Genomic DNA, 20,790 nt, shown 5'->3' on the forward strand with positions numbered 1-20,790 from the left:
GCTACCCTCATCCAGCAAATAGAGAACCAGGTCCGTGAGGCGCAGCGTTCCCAGCTGGAGGGGGGGGGGGGCTGGGTAACCGGATATTTGTCCCAGACCCTGCCTGCTCCCTGGTCCTGGAATGGGCTCATTCCTCCAGGCTTGCCTGCCACCCTGGCTCCCATCAGACCCTGGCCTTTGTGCGACAATGCTTTTGGTTGCCCACCATGGTTTCGGATGTCTCCGCGTTCATCGACGCCTGTACCGTCTGTGCTCAGAACAAGACTCATCGGCAAGCTCCGGCTGGCCTCCTTCAACCTATTCCTGTCCCTCACCAACCCTGCTCACATATATCCCTGGACTTTGTCACTGGTCTCCCTACATCTGATGGCAACACCACTATCCTCACGGTGGTGGACATTTCATCCCCCTCCCCAAGCTACCTTCAAGGAGAGACGGCCCAGCTCATGGTGCAACACATCTTCCAGATCCATGGACTCCCGGTGGACATGATTTCCTCAGTTCTCATCCCGGTTCTGGAAGGTGTTCTGCACACTCATTGGGTCATCGAACATTCTGTCCTCTGGGTTTCATCCCCAATCCAACGGCCAGTTGGGTACTTTCACAGCCTGATCCGTTTCACCTGTCTTTGTGCTTGTCTTCACCCCCCTCCAGGTGTCGCCCATCTGCCCCATTATTCCCTGTGTATTTATATCTGTGTTCTCTGTTTGTCTGTTGCCAGTTCGTCTTGTCTCGTTAAGCCTACCAGCGTTTTTCCTGTTCTCCTGTTTTCTCTCTAGTCCTTGTTTTCTAGTTTTCCCGGTTTTGACCATTCTGCCTGCCCTGACCCTGAGCCTGCCTGCCGTCTGTACCTTTGCCCCCACTCTGGATTACCGACCCCTGCCTGCCCTGACCCTGAGCCTGCCTGCCGTCTGTACCTTTTGGACACTGTACCTTTAGGACACTTTCTGCATTAATGAGTCATACAATTTGATCTGCACTACATCTTAGTCACAACAATAGACAAACACAGTGTGCTTAAACGAATAACACACAAAGTATTGTATTTTTCTTTTCTATTTTGAATAGATAATTTAAACATTCACATTGTACGCTGGAAAAAAGTATGTGAACCCCTAGGCGAATTTATTTTCTAAAAGCTAATTGGACTCAGGAGTCAGGAGTCAGCTAACCTGGAGTCCAATCACTGAGATGAGATTAGAGATGTTGGTTAGAGCTGCCCTGCCCTATAAAACACAACATTTGAGTTTGCTATTCACAAGAAAAATGTCCTGATGTGAACCATGCCTCGAACAAAAGAGATCACAGAAGACCTAAGATTAAGAACTGTGTCAAAGTATCTCTAAAAGCCTTGACATTCATCAGTTCACAGTAAGACAAATTGTCTATAAATGGAGAAAGTTCAGCAGTTTCTACTCTCCCTAGGAGTGGCTGTCCTGTAAAGATGACTGCAAGAGCACAGCGCATAATGCTCAATGAAGTTAAGAAGAATCCTAAAGTGTCAGCTAAAGACATACAGAAATCTTTGGAACATGCTAACATCTCTGTTGACGAGTCTACGATACGTAAAACACGAAACAAGAATGGTGTTCATGGAAGGACACAACGGAAGAAGCCACTGCTGTCCAAAAAAAACATTGCTGCACATCTGAAGTTCACAAAAGAGCACCTGGATGTTCCCAGTGCTTCTGGCAAAATATTCTGTGGATAGATTAAACTAAAGTTGAGTTGTTTGGAAGGAACACACAACGCTATGTGTGGAGAAAAAAAGGCACAGCACACCAACATCAAAACCTCATACCAACTGTAAAGTATGGTGGAGGGAGCATCATAGTTTGGGGCTGCTTTGCTGCATCAGGGCCTGCACAGCTTGCTCTCATCGATGGAAAAATGAATTCCCAAGTTTATCAATACATTTTGCAGGAGAATGTAAAGCTATCTGTCCACCAATTGAAGCTCAACAGATGTTGGGTGATGCAACAGGAAAACAACCCAAAACACAGAAGTAAATCAACAACAGAATGGCTCCAGAAAATACGCCTTCTGGAGTGACCCAGTCGGAGTCATGGACCTCAAGCCGATATAAAATCCTGTAGCATGACCTCCAGAGCGGTTCACACCAGACATCCTAAGAATATTGCTGAACTGAAAAAGTTTTGTAAAGATGAATGGTCCAAAATTCCTCCTGACCGTTGTGCAGGTCTAATCCGCAGCTACAGAAAACATTTGGAGTTTATTGCTGCCAAAGGAGGGTCAACCAGTTATTAATTAAATCCAAGCGTTCACATACTTTTTCCACTCTACACTGTACATGTTTACACAGTGTGTTCAATAAAGACGTGTAATTGTTTGTGTGTTATTAGTTTAATTTAAGCAGAATGTGTTTGTCTATAGTTGTGACTTAGATGAAGGTCAAATTTTATGACAAATTTATGCAGAAATCCAGGGAATTCCAAAGGGTTCACATACTTTTTCTTGCCACTGTAACAGTGTTCTTATTCAATAAGCATGACCTTTTAGATTAAACAACCTAGTCTCTGGAGTATCTCACAGGCATCCGGATATTTGTTCTGGTGTGTCTCAGAGTTACATTTTCAGGCAGTGGGGCGGCTTCCATTTCAGCAGCCTGTTGTTCATCACCTGCTGTTCCAAGGTCCCCAGTCATCCTCATCCGTGTTTGTTTGGTGGTCGTTTCGGGGAATCCTGAGATGTTCACAGGACAAATGTGGTTTCTGTTTCTGCTGTATTTTTGACCCTTCACTAGGTCAGAGTGGTGTTTTGTTGTCAGCTCTGTGACTTATTTTCTTGGAATTACATTTTGTACCACTTGGGATTTGAGCAGTTTTGTGGATCGTTCGTGTGCATCTGGACATGATTCGCTGTGCTATTAACTATTACAACTATTATGTCCCTCTGTTCCACCAACATCTTCAACATCCATCACAGTCTTTTTTTAGGAGTGTTTTGGCAATTTTCTCAGCTGATTCCGCTTTGCCATTGCTTTGGCTGTGATACGGTGATGACGTCACATGCTTAAAGTCTCACTCATCAGCACATTCTGGAGACCTTTATCCAGGTACGCTAGTTGAGAACAAGTTCTCATTTACAACTGTGACCTGGCCAAGATAAAGCAAAGCAGTGCGACACAAACAACAACACAGAGTTACACATGGAATAAACAAACACGCAGTCAATAATACACCAGAAAAAGTCTATGTACAGTGTGTGCAAATGAGGTAGGATAAGGGAGGTACGGCAATAAATAGGCCAAAGTGGTGAAATAATTACAATATAGCAATTAAACACTTGAGTGATTGATGTGCAGAAGATGAGTGTGCAGGTAGAGATACTGGGGTGCAAAGGAGCTAAATAAATAAAATAGTATGGGGGATGAGGTAGTTGGATGGGCTATTTACAGATGGGCTATGTACAGGTGCAGTGATCTGTGAGCTTCTCTGACAGCTGGTGCTTAAAGTTAGTGAGGAAGAAATTAGTCTCCAGTTTCAATGATTTTTGCAGTTCGTTCCAGTCATTGGCAGCAGAGAACTGGAAGGAAAGGCGACCAATGGAAGAATTGGCGTTCGGGGTGACCAGTGACATATACCTGCTAGAGCACGTACTAATGGTGGGTGCTGCTATGGTGACCAGTGAGCTGAGATAAGGCAGGGCTTTACCTAGCAAAGACTTATAGATGAATCTACCATGAAGAGGTAGTTGCTTTTGTTGACTGTGAGTAAGTCCATCCCGATATTGGACCATTGGAGGGGTTGGATTTGGTGGGGGATGAGGGCCTACTTGTGTTGTCTCTTCTGGGGGGATTTGGTGGGGGGTGAGGTTCTCCTTGTGTTGTCTCTTCTGGGTGGAGTTGGGATTTGGTGGGGCATGAGTGTTTCCTTGTGTTGTCTCTTCCGGATTGATTTGCAGGTTGCACATTTGCTGATAAAGATCTTTACGTCCTCTGTGATCTTTGGCCAGAAAACAGCATCACGTGCCTTTCAGAGACTGGCCTTTATGCCTGTGTGGCCAGCTTGTATCTTGTGTAGAAAGTCTGTGTGTAACATGTCAGGTTTGAAGACCCTGTTTCCTTTAAATATCAGTCAATTTTCTGTGGTGAGCTCCTCTTTGTACGTCCAGAGATCTTACAGTGTCACAGCCTGTTTGGTTCCAGACCAGCCGTGGTTTGTGAGTACAGAGCCTGAAACAGTGGGTCCTGGCAACAGTGTTCTTTGATTGACTCCATTGTCTTAGTTGAGATGTTGACATCACTGGTGTGATCCACCTGTTCCAGGTCAGTTGTGGCCAGGCCCATAGCGTAGACCGTGGCTGGTGTTTGCATTTGTCTGTGCTCTGTGGTTGATTGAGCTGTTCTGGACAGGAACTCAGCTACATGTAGTTCTTGGCCTTGTTTGTATTGCATGTGGGGTTGGTATCTCTGTAGCCTTAGCAACATTCTCTGCAGTCGCTTGGGTGTTGTGAGTAGGGAATTCTTGAAGATCGTCTCAAGTGGTTTGTCGTCGCTGTGTATTGTGAAGAGCTCTCTGCCATGCAGATACTAGTCAAACTTGTCACATGCAAAAAAACAAACAATGGAGAGACATTCTTTTATAATCTGTGTATATCTCTGTTCTGTCTGAGTCAATGCTCTGGAGGCAAATGCAACAGGTTGTCCTTTCTGTAGAAAGGCTGCACCCAAACCTGTCTCACTGGCATCACACTGCCGTGTGACTTCGTCATTCAGGTGTGACTAACTGTTTGATAGTCACAGCTGCTGCGTCATGCTGTGGTAGCCATGTCCATTCAATGTCCTTGTCAGTCAGTCTTCTGAGGGGCTCACACACACATCGGATAGGCGGGGCATGCATTTTGAAAGAAAGTTCACAAACCCCAACAGTAGTTGTAGTGACTTGTGATATCCATCTTTGGCATTGAGTACTGAGAATACCTTTGTGTTGGATATTTCTGGTAAAGTCTCTTCTACTGTGGGCACCTGGAAGTGCGATCTCAGTAAGGCCTTTGTTGAGTGCGCTGTGGACCATGCATATTCATGGTTTATCAGGTTTTTCAATGACATCCATGTTGCTGATCCACAGTGTTCGCTCTGTGACTTTCATGATGACGTCCGTTGCCTTTGTGATCTTTTCCTTTAGTGGAATTAGGCATCCGTCTTGGTCGCTGCACAGGCCCCAGGCTGCATTGTCTACTTCTAGGTGTACCTCTCCAGGAAGGCAGCCAAGCCCAGCGAACACGTCCTTGTACTTGGAGATGATCTCCTCAGCTGTCACGATGACCTCAGTGGATGTGATGCTCGGGGGTGTCGACGTGATGTAACACATGGCTGTGGTTCACATGAAACATTTTTTTTCCATCATGATCTGCTTTGAGATTACTTTCTCCTGTTGGTTTTATCAGTGTCGTCATATAGCTTGAGTGTAGCTTCGCTGGGTAGGAGAACTGGATTGTCGTCTTGCGTGACTTGGCCGTAGGTCCCCATAGCTTATGACCTTCACTGTTGATCCTGTGTCTAGTTGACATTTAATTGTATGCCTGAGGTCATATGTCAATGGCTCATCGCTAAGTGGAACTAGCTTAAGGTTAATGAACCATTTTGTTTGCCTTTGTTTTCCTCCACATAATTAATACGTACCACACTGCATCTGTTGTTTGGTCATCTGATTCATTATATTCCTCTAATAGATTGAGTTGAGGTACAGTATGCATTGTGATTGTTTACAAACTCTGGAAAAAAAGTGGTTTCTATTGCCACAAGATTTACAGGTGCCACTGTATGCTAGACATTTGGCTTTTGGCATGTACTGAACCACAATAATGACAGGGTAAGTCGTTTGGCATTCTATGTTTGTTAGTGTCCCCTGTAAACTCTTGTCTGTTTTTTGACCATATGTTTTATTCTGAATGTCGCTCACAGGAGGTATAATGTACAGTCTCAGGTTCATTCATTCGTTCTCAGACTCCGACCTGCAGACCTGTCTTCTCTGCAAGGAGCTCTGTGGCTCCTCCTCCACTCCCATCTCTTGCAGCTCCTCGACTTCCTCCTCCTCTCACTCGTCCTCCTCCTCCCCTGCCTGCACGCCTTCTGCAGGCAGTGTCTGGAGGGCCAGCGCAGACCATGGGGACTCCATGGTCTGCGCTTTTCCTGATTTGCATTTGTGCTCGTTCACTTGAACGACGCGTCAATGCCATTGTTCAGAGTGATGTTCGGTTCTCGGCAGCTTGGTGGAGAGTATCCTCATGTTCAATCTGACAGTCTAGTGTGGTAATCTGAGCGTGAGGAGCAAAAGTAAACTGACCAGAATAGTAAACACTGCCGGCAAAAGTAATTGGTTGACAGCAGGCACATTTGAACATTCTGTTCGACAAGGCAACCAGTCAGAAGACACTGGCTGTCCTCACCCTCCTCACCCTCAAGAGGCTTCCTTCTGGCCGGCGCTTCAGAATGCCCATGGCCAAGAAGAACATGTTCAAACATTCATTCCTTCCTTGTGCTGTTGGATACATAAATACAAAGTAAAATGTATAAGTACTTATCTATGTAGTGTAGTAGGGTCAGTGGTCATTGTGAGTGAATGTATTAAAATGTCCTCTGTGTTGTTAGTATGCAACATGACGGACTGACTGGATTAAATGTGACATGTAGGTAGGTGTATGTGATTATTTTAATGAAGGTGAAGACAAAGAAAAATGTCCTTCCTGGATGAACAACAAAGTTTTAATGTCTTCTATTCTATTCTATGTATATTGAATATATATATATGTGGTGAGCAAATAACTGATCATGTCAAACGTAATCATATTGTCAATGATTCATGATTTCTACACTATTTCATCTGAACAGCACTTACCTTAAAACCACTGTACCATTTTTTTATTTTACTTTACTAAAGTGGTTTGCGACACCTGGGACCATCACGTGACAAAAAATGTCCATGGTACGTTCTCGGGGACCATGACACAACGTCCTGAAAACAAACCATTTGGTAATGTTCCGAGGACGTCCTAATTACACTTTTTCGTTATGCTGGAACATTCCCTTGGGACCATCACGCAACATCTTAATAATTATTAATATTTAAGTCCTGAAATTGTCTTAAAAAGGTCCTAACATGGTCCTCAGTGACGTCCTTGTAATTTACAGGGAACTACAGAAAGGTTCCCCAGAGAACATTTCCATGGGACCATCATGAATCGTCCCCTTATTGTCATTAAATGTCCCATGGATAATGTCCCATGGATAATGTCCCATGGATAATGTCCCGTCGGAACAAAATAGCAACCTTTTCGTTACATTCCCTAATGGACATCAAAATACCTTATTGTAGCGCTATACTGAGACCAAACCGGGACCTGTACTGAAAGTCTTCTTATGGTCCCAAGGTTAACGTCATGTTTTAATGTTCCTAGAACATTTTAAGAACGTCAGTGAGATCATTTCTCGCTGAAACCATTAAAGGGATCTAATCGGAATGACTCCAAATGTCTTAGGACGACGCTAGTTTGCTGGGAAAGAGTGTTTATGGTTTATAAAGCATTGTGTGTGTAGGGAAAGAGTATGGTGCATCCATGGTTTATTTAGCATTGTGTGTGTAGGGAAAGAGTATGGTGCATCCCCCATGGTTTATTTAGCATTGTGTGTGTAGGGAAAGAGTATGGTGCATCCCCCATGGTTTATTTAGCATTGTGTGTGTAGGGAAAGAGTATGGTGCATCCATGGTTTATTTAGCATTGTGTGTGTAGGGAAAGAGTATGGTGCATCCATGGTTTATAAAGGGATATAAAGAAGGATTTTATCTAACTTTTATCTAACAAAACAACACTACATGTTAAAGCTGGGACCAATTGGATGACAAAAAGAAATATCCATACATTTTAGGATTATTTATTTGAATTGCGCGCCCTCCAGTTTCACCCGAAGTTGTCTCGCTAGTGGAACACCTAGCCCAAACAGGTCCCTTTAAGGTGGATCTGACGCTGGGAGACGAGAAGCAAATACAGGGAGTGAACATATAATAAATAACGGACATGAAACAGAACACGGGCAGCGTCAGGACAGGGGAAACGAAACAACATTAATGCAGGCATGGGGATCAAACTGAGGAACAGACAGATATAGAGGAGGTAATCAATAAAGTGATGGAGTCAAGGTGAGTCCAATGAAGTGCTGATGCGCGTAACAATGGTGATAGGTATGCGTAATGATGGGAAGCCTGGCGCCCTCGAGCATCAGAGGGGGGGATTGGGAGCAGGCGTGACAGTACACCCCTCTAGGGGCGCCACCTGGCATCCCACCTGGGCGAGCCTGACGGGCCGGCCGAGGCATGGGAGCCGGACGAGCCGGCTGAGGTGTGGAAGCCAGGCGATTTGGGAAGGAAGTCTAGATAAAAACCATGCGTATACAGAACCATACTTCAGACACATCAAATGATACCCGTCAAGCTGAATAGGCAAAATCCCAGAGTCCCTCTCTTGTAATAATATCATTTTCACCTGTTGCATTGACCTCCAGATGAAGTCGGAAGTTTACATACACTTAGGTTGGAGTCATTAAAACTTGTTTTTCAACCACTCCACAAATTTCTTGTTAAACTATAGTTTTGGCAAGTCGGTTAGGGCATCAACTTTGCACATGACACAAGTCATTTTTTCAACAATTGTTTACAGACAGATTACTTCACTTATAATTCACTGTATCACAATTCCAGGGCGTCAGATGTTTACTAAGTTGACTGGGCCTTTAAACAGCCAGGAAAATTGCAGAAAATTATGTCATGGCTTTAGAAGCTTCTGATAGACCAATTGACATTGGAGGTGTATCTGTGGATGTATTTCAAGGCCTACCTTCAAACACAGTGCCTATTTGCTTGGCATCATGGAAAATTCCAAAGAAATCAGCCAACACCTCAGAAAAAAAATTGTGGACCTCTACAAGTCTGGTTCATCATTGGGAGCCATTTCCAAACGCCAAAAGGTACCACGATCATCTGCACAAACAAAAGTACACAAGTATAAGCACCATGGGACCACACAGCCATCATACCGCTCAGGAAGGAGATGCATTCTGTCTCCTAGAGATGAACGTACTTTGGTGCGAAAAGTGCAATTCAATCCCAGAACAACAGCAAAGGACCTTGTGAAGATGCTGGAGGAAACAGGTACAAAAGTATCTATATCCAGAGTAAAACGAGTCCTATATCGACATAACCTGAAAGGCCGCTCAGCAAGGAAGAAGCCACTGCTCTTAAACCGCCATAAAAAGAAAGACTACGATTTGCAACTGCACATGGGGACAAAAATCGCACTTTTTGGAGAAATATCTTCTGGTCTGATGAAAGAAAAATAGAACTGTTTGAGCATAATGACCATCGTTATTTTTGGAGGAAAAAGAGTGAGGCTCGCAAACCGAAGAATACCATCCCATCCGTGAAGCACGGGGGTGGCAGCATCATGTTGTGGGGGTGCTTTGCTGCAGGAGGGTCTGGTGCACTTCACAAAATAGTTGGCATCATAAGGGAAGAAAATGATGTGGATATATTGAGGCAAGATCTAAAGACATCAGTCAGGAAGTTAAAGCTTGGTTGCAAATGGGTCTTCCAAATGGACAATAACCCCAAGCATACTTCCAAAGTTGTGGCAAAATGGCTTAAGGACAAGTCAAGGTATTGGAGTGGCCATCACAAAGCCCTGACCTCAATCCTATAACAAATGTGTGGGCAGAACTGAAAAAGCGTGTGAGAGCAAGGAGGCCTACAAACCTGACTTGGTTACACCAGCTCTGTCAGGTGTAGGTTTCACCCAACTTATTGTGGGAAGCTTGTGGAAGGCTATCCGAAATGTTTGACCCAAGTTTAAACAATTTAATGGCAATGCTACCAAATACTAATTGAGTGTATTATGACGCAATGGGAATGTGACCCAATGGGAATGTGATGAAATAAATAAAAGCTGAAATAAATAATTCTCTCTACTATTATTCGGACATTTCACATTCTTAAAATAAAGTGGTGATCCTAACTGACCTAAAACAGAGATTTTTTACTAGGATTAAATGTCAGGAATTGTGAAAAACTGAGTTGAAATCTATTTGGTTAAAGGTGTATGTAAACTGTCTCAAATGTCCCACTGTGTCCCTTACAGCCTGTTTGAGTTGAATTCAACTTATTATCACTGGCGGTTTATCTGTTTGTCCACAGGAAGCGTATCTCGAACCCAAACACCAGATTGCAGCCTCTAATATCAATCCCTCTGTTCATCATGTGACCTGGTATTGACATGTTCATCATGTGACCTGGTATTTCGTTATTGGAATGCTATCTGCAAGCCCCTAATATTACCATTCACTTTGTTACTTTCACTAGTCGCCATATCTGTTTCCTTCAACTAGGACTCTCAAGACACTCCCTACTGCTAATCACAAACATTGTTGTGCTTTACCCATATTGTAAGGTTTAAAAACAAAACAAACATGATAACAATTCCTTCCAATAAGGAGAAAGTTGTCATTTTAGTTTACCCTAATAAAGTTACTCTATATTTTATTAGCAATATCTGTTGGATATTCACTTTCTGCTTCACACTTGTTAAATGTCTAATATTTTAAGGTTAACTTGTAATACGTTGAATTTACAAAATACACCGGTTATTTCAGAAGGGGATAAACTATAACTGGGCTGGCAATGCCTATCAGTCCCCTGTAGATGGAGTGCTCTGTCCATAATAAGTCTGCCACCTGAGACAGGATAGAAACAGAGCCGGTTTCGTCTCAGGGAGTGGTTAAATTATGCCTTCTCATGAATCGGTTTAGAACTTCATCATTTGGGAAATCAACAAAAACTCCACCGGGAAATAAGCAGTAAATTGTGGTCTTAAGTTTAGTCAACAAGTCTCTACATGTTCAATATTCATTGGTTTCATTTAGGAGTTTGTGTTTCAAAATATATTACCGGGGTGGGGGAAGTCTCATTTATAGTTTTATGGGTTAAGTCAGGTCCTGTACCTCTATAGTTTTATGGGTTAAATCAGGTCCTGTACCTCTATAGTTTTATGGGTTAGGAATAAGTCAGGTCCTGTACCTCTATAGTTTTATGGGTTAGGAATAAGTCAGGTCCTGTACCTCTATAGTTTTATGGGTTAGGAATAAGTCAGGTCCTGTACCTCTATAGTTTTATGGGTTAAATCAGGTCCTGTACCTCTATAGTTTTATGGGTTAGGAATAAGTCAGGTCCTGTACCTTTATAGTTTTATGGGTTAAGTCAGGTCCTGTACCTCTATAGTTTTATGGGTTAGGAATAAGTCAGGTCCTGTACCTCTATAGTTTTCTGGGTTAGGAATAAGTGAGTTGGGGTGGGCAGTCTATGTTTGTTTTTCTATGTATGGTTTCTGTTTCGGCCTAGTATGGTTCTCAATCAGAGGCAGGTGTCGTTAGTTGTCTCTGATTGAGAATCATACTTAGGTAGCCTGGGTTTCACTTTTGGTTTGTGGGTGTTTGTTTCCGTGTCAGTGTTTGTCGCCACACGATACTGTTTCGGTTTCGTTTCTTCACGTTTCTTTTGTTATTTTTGTATTCAGTGTTCAGTGCTTTCTTTGATTAAAGTTATGGACACTTACAACGCTGCATCTTGGTCCGATCCTTACTCCTCTTCAGACGAAGAGGAGATCTGCCGTTTCAACATGTTTGTTAGCTGCCTGTTCGACTCCACCAGTCCTATTTATTATATAATTTACAAAGATTATACCTTTTAAAAAATGGAACAAAAAATGTTTTTTATCAATTAGTATATTTGAGTTGAACCCCAATATTTGTTGTATTATTTGTTCTGTCTTTTCTGCTGGATTAAATTGAAATTGCAACAAAGTTTCAATGGCTTGTTCTAAAAATAGTGATATATTGTAGATGATTTAATTTCTAAATAATCAAAAGTGAGAGATTGTAATCTGAATATAGAGAAAAGGGCCATTCTAGAACATGGGGTGAGTCATTCTTACTAATTTACTGGAGAACCATTTTGGATTTAAGTATAACTTTTGTATAACTGACGCCATTATTTATTGGGGCCTCCAGCGACGGTCCCCAGTCCGGGGTCTCCAGCGACGATCCCCAGTCCGGGGCCTCCAGCGACGGTCCCCAGTCCGGGGTCTCCAGCGACGGTCCCCAGTCCGGGGTCTCCAGCGACGGTCCCTAGTCCGGGGCCTCCAGCGACGGTCCCCAGTCCGGGGCCTCCAGCGACGATCTCCAGTCCGGGGTCTCCAGCGAAGGTCCCCAGTCCAGAACATCCGCCGATGATCCATGCAGCGAGGGTCCCCACCCCGGGACCACGGTGAGGATCCGCAGTCCAGAGCATCCAATGATGATCCACGGGTCAGTGATACAAGAGCAAACTCAGTGTAAAGATGGGGGGCGGCGTCCAGAACCAGAGCCGCCACCGAGGTTAGATGCCCACCCACCCAGACCCTCCCATATAGGTTTAGGTTTGCGGCCTGTAGTCCGCACCTTTGGGGGGGGGGGGATACTGTCACGCTCGTTTTGTTTTGTTGTTTTGTTAGTTTGTTTAAGTGTCCTTCGTTTATTGAAGAAGAATGTATTCTTATCACTCTGCGCCTTGGTCTCATCATTACGACGAACGTGACGAAAACCGTATTATAATCTCCCAACACAATAATAGAGTCTTGTAATTGCTTGAAGGGTTGATCAATTATTAAGTATATTTTCAAAGAAGCCTGGATGATCATTATTTAACGGTGTTGATTAATCAGCCAAATCTGTTTATGGTCCAATAACACATTTAAAATCATCTACCTTGAGGATCTGTTTGGACAAATTGCACATTCGGATCAGAATTACTGTTAATTAGTATCTTCACCCCTTTCAGAATTCATTGCCCATTGGAAAAGTATATCCCCCCCAGTCCTTTTTCCAAGAAACTTCACCTAAAATTGTTGAATGAGTTTCCTTTAAACAATCGATATTATATTCCTTCTCTTTTAGCCAGGTAAATACTGATCGTATTTTCTTATCTGCTAAGCCATAACCAGGATCGCCGTTACAAAAATACAAATTTTGGTAAGCAATTATTATTTTAGCAAACAATTGTGATTCATCCTATAATGTCCCACACTACAGAACTTCTATAACAGACAAGACATTAGAACACTTCTATAACAGACTAGACATTAGAGCACTTCTATAACAGACTAGACATTAGAGAACTTCTATAACAGACTAGACATTAGAGAACTTCTATAACAGACTAGACATTAGAGCACTTCTATAACAGACTAGACATTAGAGCACTTATATAACAGACTAGACATTAGAGCACTTCTACAACATCACTATCAACACATTAGAGTACTTCAATAACAGACTAGACATCAGAGCACTTCTATAACAGCACTATCAACACATTAGAGAACTTCTATGACAGACTAGACATTAGAGCACTTTTATAACAGACTAGACATTAGAGCACTTCTATAACAGACTAGACATTAGAGCACTTCTATAACAGATTAGACATTAGAGCACTTCTATAACAGCACTATCAACACATTAGTGCACTTCTATAACAGACTAGACATTAGAGCACTTCTATAACAGACTAGACATTAGAGCACTTCTATAACAGACTAGACATCAGAGCACTTCTATAACAGACTAGACATTAGAGAACTTCTATAACAAAACTAGACATCAAGCACTTCTATAACAGACTAGACATCAGAGCACTTCTATAACAGCACTATCAACACATTAGAGAACTTCTACAACAGACTAGACATTAGAGCACTTCTATAACAGACTAGACATTAGATCACTTCTATAACAAAACTAGACATCGGAGCACTTCTATAACAGACTAGACATTAGAGCACTTCTATAACAGACTAGACATTAGAGCACTTCTATAACAGACTAGACATTAGAGCACTTCTATAACAGATTAGATAACTTCTATAACAGACTAGACATTAGAGCACTTCTATAACAAAACTAGACATCAGAGCACTTCTATAACAGACTAGACATTAGAGCACTTCTATAACAGAATAGACATTAGAGCACTTCTATAACAGCACTGTCAACACATTAGAGCACTTCTATAACAGACTAGACATTAGATAACTTCTATAACACACTAGACATTAGAGCACTTCTATAACAGACTAGACATTAGTGCACTTCTATAACAGACTAGACATTAGAGCACTTCTATAACAGACTAGACATTAGAGCACTTCTATAACAGACTAGACATTAGAGCACTTCTATAACATAACTAGACATCAGAGCACTTCTATAATAGACTAGACATTAGAGAACTTTTATAACAGCACTATCAACACATTAGAGCACTTCTATAACAGACTAGACATTAGAGCACTTCTATAACAGACTAGACATCAGAGCACTTCTATAACAGACTAGACATCAGAGCACTTCTATAACAGACTAGACATTAGAGCACTTCTATAACAGACTAAACATTAGAGCATTTCTACGACATTAGAGCACCTTCAAGATATTCAAGCTCTTGTTAAGAAAAAACTGAAGATGTTTGAAGTTTGGCAACATTGCCTAAAGTGTTCATCTGAACAAGCTTTAAGCTTGAGGTTCACATCCTGCTCAGTGTCCTCCCACGATAGGAGAACTGAGTACTGTGTAATGTGGCAGTGAAACCCTCAACAGAACAATGTGTCAGTTCAACCCTGCTGTCACTGAACCACTTTGTTTAAACTAACATCAGCAGCAAACAATCAAATAAATGTATTGTGATAATATTGTATTTCCTGCTCTGAGACCAAGAAAAATGCACCAGGGGTTACTTTGGACGCTGTAAGCGAGTGTTTTGGCTAGGGGGACGACCATGAGGATTTGGGGTTTCTGTGTTTGTGTGTGTGTGTGTGTGTGTGTGTGTGTGTGTGTGTGTGTGTGTGTGTGTGTGTTTGTGTTGTGTTGTGTTGTGTTGGCTCTGTGAAGGCTTTTTGCTTTATCTCCAGCATCAGAGATTCAAGTGAACAATTTTTAATATTCTCAGAGAGAAAAGTAGGAATCGTGTTCTTCAGGACAAAGACTTTACTAATCGCTGACTGGGGAACACAGGCTTATAAAAAATAGAGCAGAACGGAACCAGAGATTCATATGTAATACATATTCCTGGAATGGTCAGTAAACAGAGCTTCAGGTCTAATACTTCTTACTGGAATACCTAATTCTAACCCAGTACACGTTAGCTAACCCAGTACCTAACCCAGTACCTAACACTAACCCAGTATACATTAGCTAACCCAGTACCCAACCCAGTACCTAACACTAACCCAGTACACATTAGCTAACCCGGTACCTAACCCAGTACCTAACACTAACCCAGTACACGTTAGCTAACCCAGTACCTAACACTAACACAGTACACGTTAGCTAACCCAGTACCTAACACTAACCCTGTACACGTTAGCAAACCCAGTACCTAACACTAACCCAGTACACGTTACCTAACCCAGTACCTAACCCAGTACCTGACACTAACCAGTACACATTAGCTAACCCAGTACCTAACCCTAACCAGTACACGTTAGCTAACCAAGTACCGAACTCAGTACCAAACCCTAACCCAGTACATGATAGCTAACTAAGTACCTAACCCAGTACCTAACACTAACCCAGTACCCATTAGCCAACCCAGTACCTAACCCAGTACCTAACACTAACCCAGTACACGTTAGCTAACCCAGTACCTAACACTAACACAGTACACGTTACCTAACCCAGTACCTAACCCAGTACCTAACACTAACCAGTACACGTTAGCTAACCCAGTACCAAACCCTGACCAAGTACATATTAGCTAACCCAGTACCTAACCCTAACCCAGTACACAGTAGCTAACCCAGTACCTAACCCTAACCAAGTACACGTTAGATAACCCAGTACCTAACCGTAACCCGGTACAAGTTAGCTAACCCAGTACCTTACCCAGTACACATTAGCTAACCCAATACCTAACCCTAACCCAGTACACATTAGCTAACCCAGTAATTAACAATAACCCAGGACACGTTAGCTAACCCAATACCTAACCCTAACCCAGTATATGTTAGCTAACCCAGTACCTAACCCTAACCCTAACCCAGTATCTAACCCTAACCCAGTATATGTTAGCTAACCCAATACCTAACCCTAACCCAGGACACGTTAGCTAAACCAATACCTAACCCAACCCAGTACACGTTAGCTAACCCAATACCTAACCCTAACCCAGTATATGTTAGCTGACCCAGTACCTAACCCTAACCCTAACCCAGTACACATTAGCCATCTCTGGGGGAATGGATGTTTATATGAAGTACACCTCAAAGGAATAGTCAACAGCAAAAATGAAACTACACATCTGCAAATGTTTGTAAAATTCGCGGACGGCGGCGGGCCGTGCACCGGAGCCAGGTCTTCCGGGAAGTCATCGAACGAAGTCTCTCGGACATTTGGTTTCCGTGTCATAATATTTTCTAATATTCATTTTTCCGCTGTCCCGGTAAATTCCACCAGATGGCGAATGGAATCTTATTGCAAATGTACAAAACATCATCAATCACGACATGGCCATTTCTCCTAAACGGAAAAGACTTCAAAGACTAAAATTGGTGAGCATAGGTTTGGCTTAACCTCTTGGATCTCTAGGGGCGCTATTTCATTTTTGGATAAAAAACGTTCCCGTTTTAAGCGCAATATTTTGTCACGAAAAGATGCTCGACTATGCATATTATTGACCGCTTTGGAAAGAAAACACTCTGAAGTTTCCGAATCTGTAAAGATATTGTCTGTAAGTGCCCCAGAACTCATTCTACAGGCGAAACCAAGATGATACGTCAACCAGGAAATGAGCAGAATCTCTGAAGCTCTGTTTTCCATTGTCTCCTTATATGGCTGTGATTGCGCAAGGAATGAGCCTACACTTTCTGTCGTTTCCCCAAGGTGTTTGCAGTATTGTGACGTATTTGTAGGCATATCATTGGAAGATTGACCATAAGAGACTACATTTTCCAAGTGTCCGCCTGGTGTCCCTGCGTCGAAATTGGAGCGCAAAGCCAGGTGCAATTATTTTTCCATTTGAGAGCAAGGAGAAACCAGGCTTCCACGAAGGATATATCATCGAAGAGATATGTGGAAAAACACCTTGAGGATTGATTCTAAACCACGTTTGCCATGTTTCAGTCGATATTATGGAGTTAATTTGGAAAAAAGTTCGCGTTTTGAGGGCTGAATTTTTTTTTTTTTTTTTTTTTTTTTTTTTGGTAGCCAAATGTGATGTACAAAACGGAGCTATTTCTAATACACAAAGAATATTTTTGGAAAAACTGAGCATCTGCTATCTAACTGATCATTTATCACTCCAGTGTTAATCTGCATAATTGTAATTATTTGCCTACCTTCTCATGCCTTTTGCACACAATGTATATATAGACTCCCCTTTTTTCTACTGTGTTATTGACTTGTTAATTGTTTACTCCATGTGTAACTCTGTGTTGTCTGTTCACACTGCTATGCCTTATCTTGGCCAGGTCGCAGTTGCAAATGAGAATTTGTTCTCAACTAGCCTACCTGGTTAAATAAAGGTGAAATAAAAAAAAATAAAAAATAAAACTGAGAGTCTCCTCATTGAAAACATCAGAAGTTCTTCAAAGGTAAGTTATTTTATTTGAAGGCTTTACTTGTTTTTGTGATAGTTGCCTGCTAAATGCTAACGCTAATGCTAACGCTAAATGCTACGCTAGCTAGCTACTGTTACACAAATTATTGTTTTCCTATGGTTGAAAAGCATATTTTGAAAATCTGAGATGACAGTGTTGTTAACAAAAGGCTAAGCTTGAGAGATAGCATATTTATTTCATTTCGTTTGCGATTTTCATGAATAGTTAACGTTGCGTTATGGTAATGAGCTTAGGTCTATAAATAGAATCCCGGATCCGGGTTTGGTCGTCGCAACAGGTTAATACGCAGTTAGCCCGAAAAAGATGGCGTTGAGGCCTCAACGCTTTTTGAGTTAAGGCCATTTTTCTGGGATTAAAGGTCAAAAAATGAATATAGAGCGCTAATTTGACCGCTTCACGTCAAAGTACTTGAACCTACGGTGTCAGGGAAAAAATTACCAGCCATTTATCTATCGTTATTTAAGAGAAATCGTACAATGTACAATTTGGTGATGCTCAAAGAAATGTTTTTTTTTTAAAGTTACAGATCCAGTTGCAGCTCTTCAAGATTTCTGTGATTTTCTGTGATTTCTGAAATAGGTCAGATCTTTCCAAAACTTCATATGTGTGATTAGGCAACCCTCATGAACTGTAAATCAGTCATTTCTCCCAACAGATGTCAAAGAAAAAACTCTCACACACACACATAAAGGATGGAGTAACACAGTGCGGGGCTTAAAGACACACAGAGCCTGAAATGGCATTACAATAATCTCTAGGCTGTGCCGAGTTCAACGAGAGGCCCCGAAAGCCTAACCTTGAACGTGTGGCATTAACCCTTAACAGTGAAAAGAAGGTGTTTACATCAAACAGTTTTCAATGACTTCTCTCCCTATAGGAATACATACATTGCCTGCTCACCTAAATTCAACCTGAAGCCTATGTGGGTTATGAATGCCTTATGAACCTGTCTTCGACTACAATTCATCAGGCCACTATGAGGTCTACCTGTGCTGATTCTAAGCTTCCTGGAGAAACCGGAAGTGGTTAAATTCACCCTAATTGTTTTGATACATGCAACCTGCAGTTTGTGAAAACACTGCATTCAACCCTGTGTAAATCAGTCAATTCTTAACATAAAGACTTTAAACTCAGGATTGTGTAAAAGCCTACCCCAATGAGCATATGAGTTTACTTTCAGCTCCCTGTGCCAACCGGAAGTGCCTTAAATTGGGGTCATAGGGGCTGTTTCAGAGGGTTAAAAAGGTCAGATCTTTACAAAACTTCAAATGGGTGATTAGGCAACCCTCATGAACTGTAAATCAGTAATTTCCCCCAACAGATTTCCAAGACAAACTCACACCCACACAGCAAGGATGGAGTGACACAGTGTGGAGCTTGGAGACACACAGAGGCTGCAATAGTTACCTTCGTTCGAACTCTCAAAGAACCGTTCTGACCTACACATGTCAGAACTGGACCCGCAGCTAGAACATAACTACGTTGCTATTATGGTTTAACCTCTTGAAGCTAGGGGGCACTATTTTTATTTTTGGAAAAATAGCGTTGCCAAAGCAAACGTAAACGGCCTATTTCTCACGACCAGATGCTAGAATATGCATATAATTGATGGCAGATTAGGGTAGAAAACACTCTAACGTTTCCAAAACTGTAAAAATATTGTCTGTGGGTATAACAGAACTGATATTGCAGGCGAAAGCCTGAGGATAATCCAATCAGGAAGAGCCTCTGATTTTGAAACGTCTGTGTTCCTATGCGTGCCTGTCCTCATTTTAAAGGGATATCAACCAGGTTCCTTTTTCTGTGGCGTCCCTAAGGTGTCAACAGTCTTTAGACATAGTTTCAGGCTTTTATTTTGAAAAATGAGCGTGAAGGATCACATTGCGTAAGTGGAGAGGTGGGGGCTCTCAGAGTGAGTTGGTGCGCAATTGAGTAAACCGGCCATTGTTCCTCCCGCTGTTATGGAAAAAGCTACACACTCGGTTGATATATTATCGAATATATATTTTAAAAACTACCTTGACGAATGATTATAAAAAACGTTTGACATGTTTCTGTGGACATTATGAAGACTATTTGGAATTTCCATCTGCGTTGTTGTGACCGCTCTTTCCTGTGGATTTCTGAAGATAACGTGACAAACAAACGCCGGTATTTTGGGTATAAAAATAATCTTTATGGAACAAAAGGAACATTTGCTGTGTAACTGGGAGTCTCGTGAGTGAAAACATTCGAAGATCATCAAAGGTAAACGGATCATTTGATTGCTTTTCTGATTTTCGTGACCAAGCTTCCTGATGCTAAGTGTACATAATGCTATGCTAGGCTATCGATAAACTTACACAAACGCTTGGATTGCTTTCGCTGTAAAGAATAATTTCAAAATCTGAGACGACAGGGTGATTAACAAAAGGCTAAGCTGTGTTTCAAAATATTGCACTTGTGATTTCATGAATATGAATATTTTCTAGTAATATTATTTGACTGTTGCGCTATGCTATTCAGCGGTTGCAGAGGGATATTATCCCGCTACAGGGATTGGTAGCGTCAAGAAGTTAAGCTGAAGGCGCTGTGAATTATGGGCCTGCTCTGAAATATGTGATAGTTGGCTTCATCGGGCCAGTCAATTTTGCATTTCTGCAGTATTTTTTAGCATGTCAAATTCGTGATGGTAAATGCCCATTGAAACATATTGCAAATGGACAGCCGTGCGCCTGGTGATTGGAATGCGTTACCAGGAGCACATTTTTAAAATGGTTTTAAATGCCTTTAGGGGGGTGCAAGGGGTCTACGGTTGGGAAGGGAGCACCCCCCACCCAGACGCATCCAATAGGGCCCCTGGTCATTTAGGATGATTTTCAAAAAATACAACAGTCCCACTTCTCCCTCATCATGCATGACAAATATACCATCTAGGTTGATTCATGGCTTAACATAGGGCTATATATCATTTCGGCAGTATAAATGCCATTTGGACATGGTTCACTGACTTTTGGGTTTGGAAACTGGCTTCATATGATCATACATGGCAAATGGACATAACATCCTGATTTGGCACTTTCAATACTTTCATAT

Source organism: Oncorhynchus clarkii, chromosome 16, assembly GCF_045791955.1.
Source record: "Oncorhynchus clarkii lewisi isolate Uvic-CL-2024 chromosome 16, UVic_Ocla_1.0, whole genome shotgun sequence".
In the NCBI taxonomy this organism is placed as follows: Eukaryota; Metazoa; Chordata; class Actinopteri; order Salmoniformes; family Salmonidae; genus Oncorhynchus; species Oncorhynchus clarkii.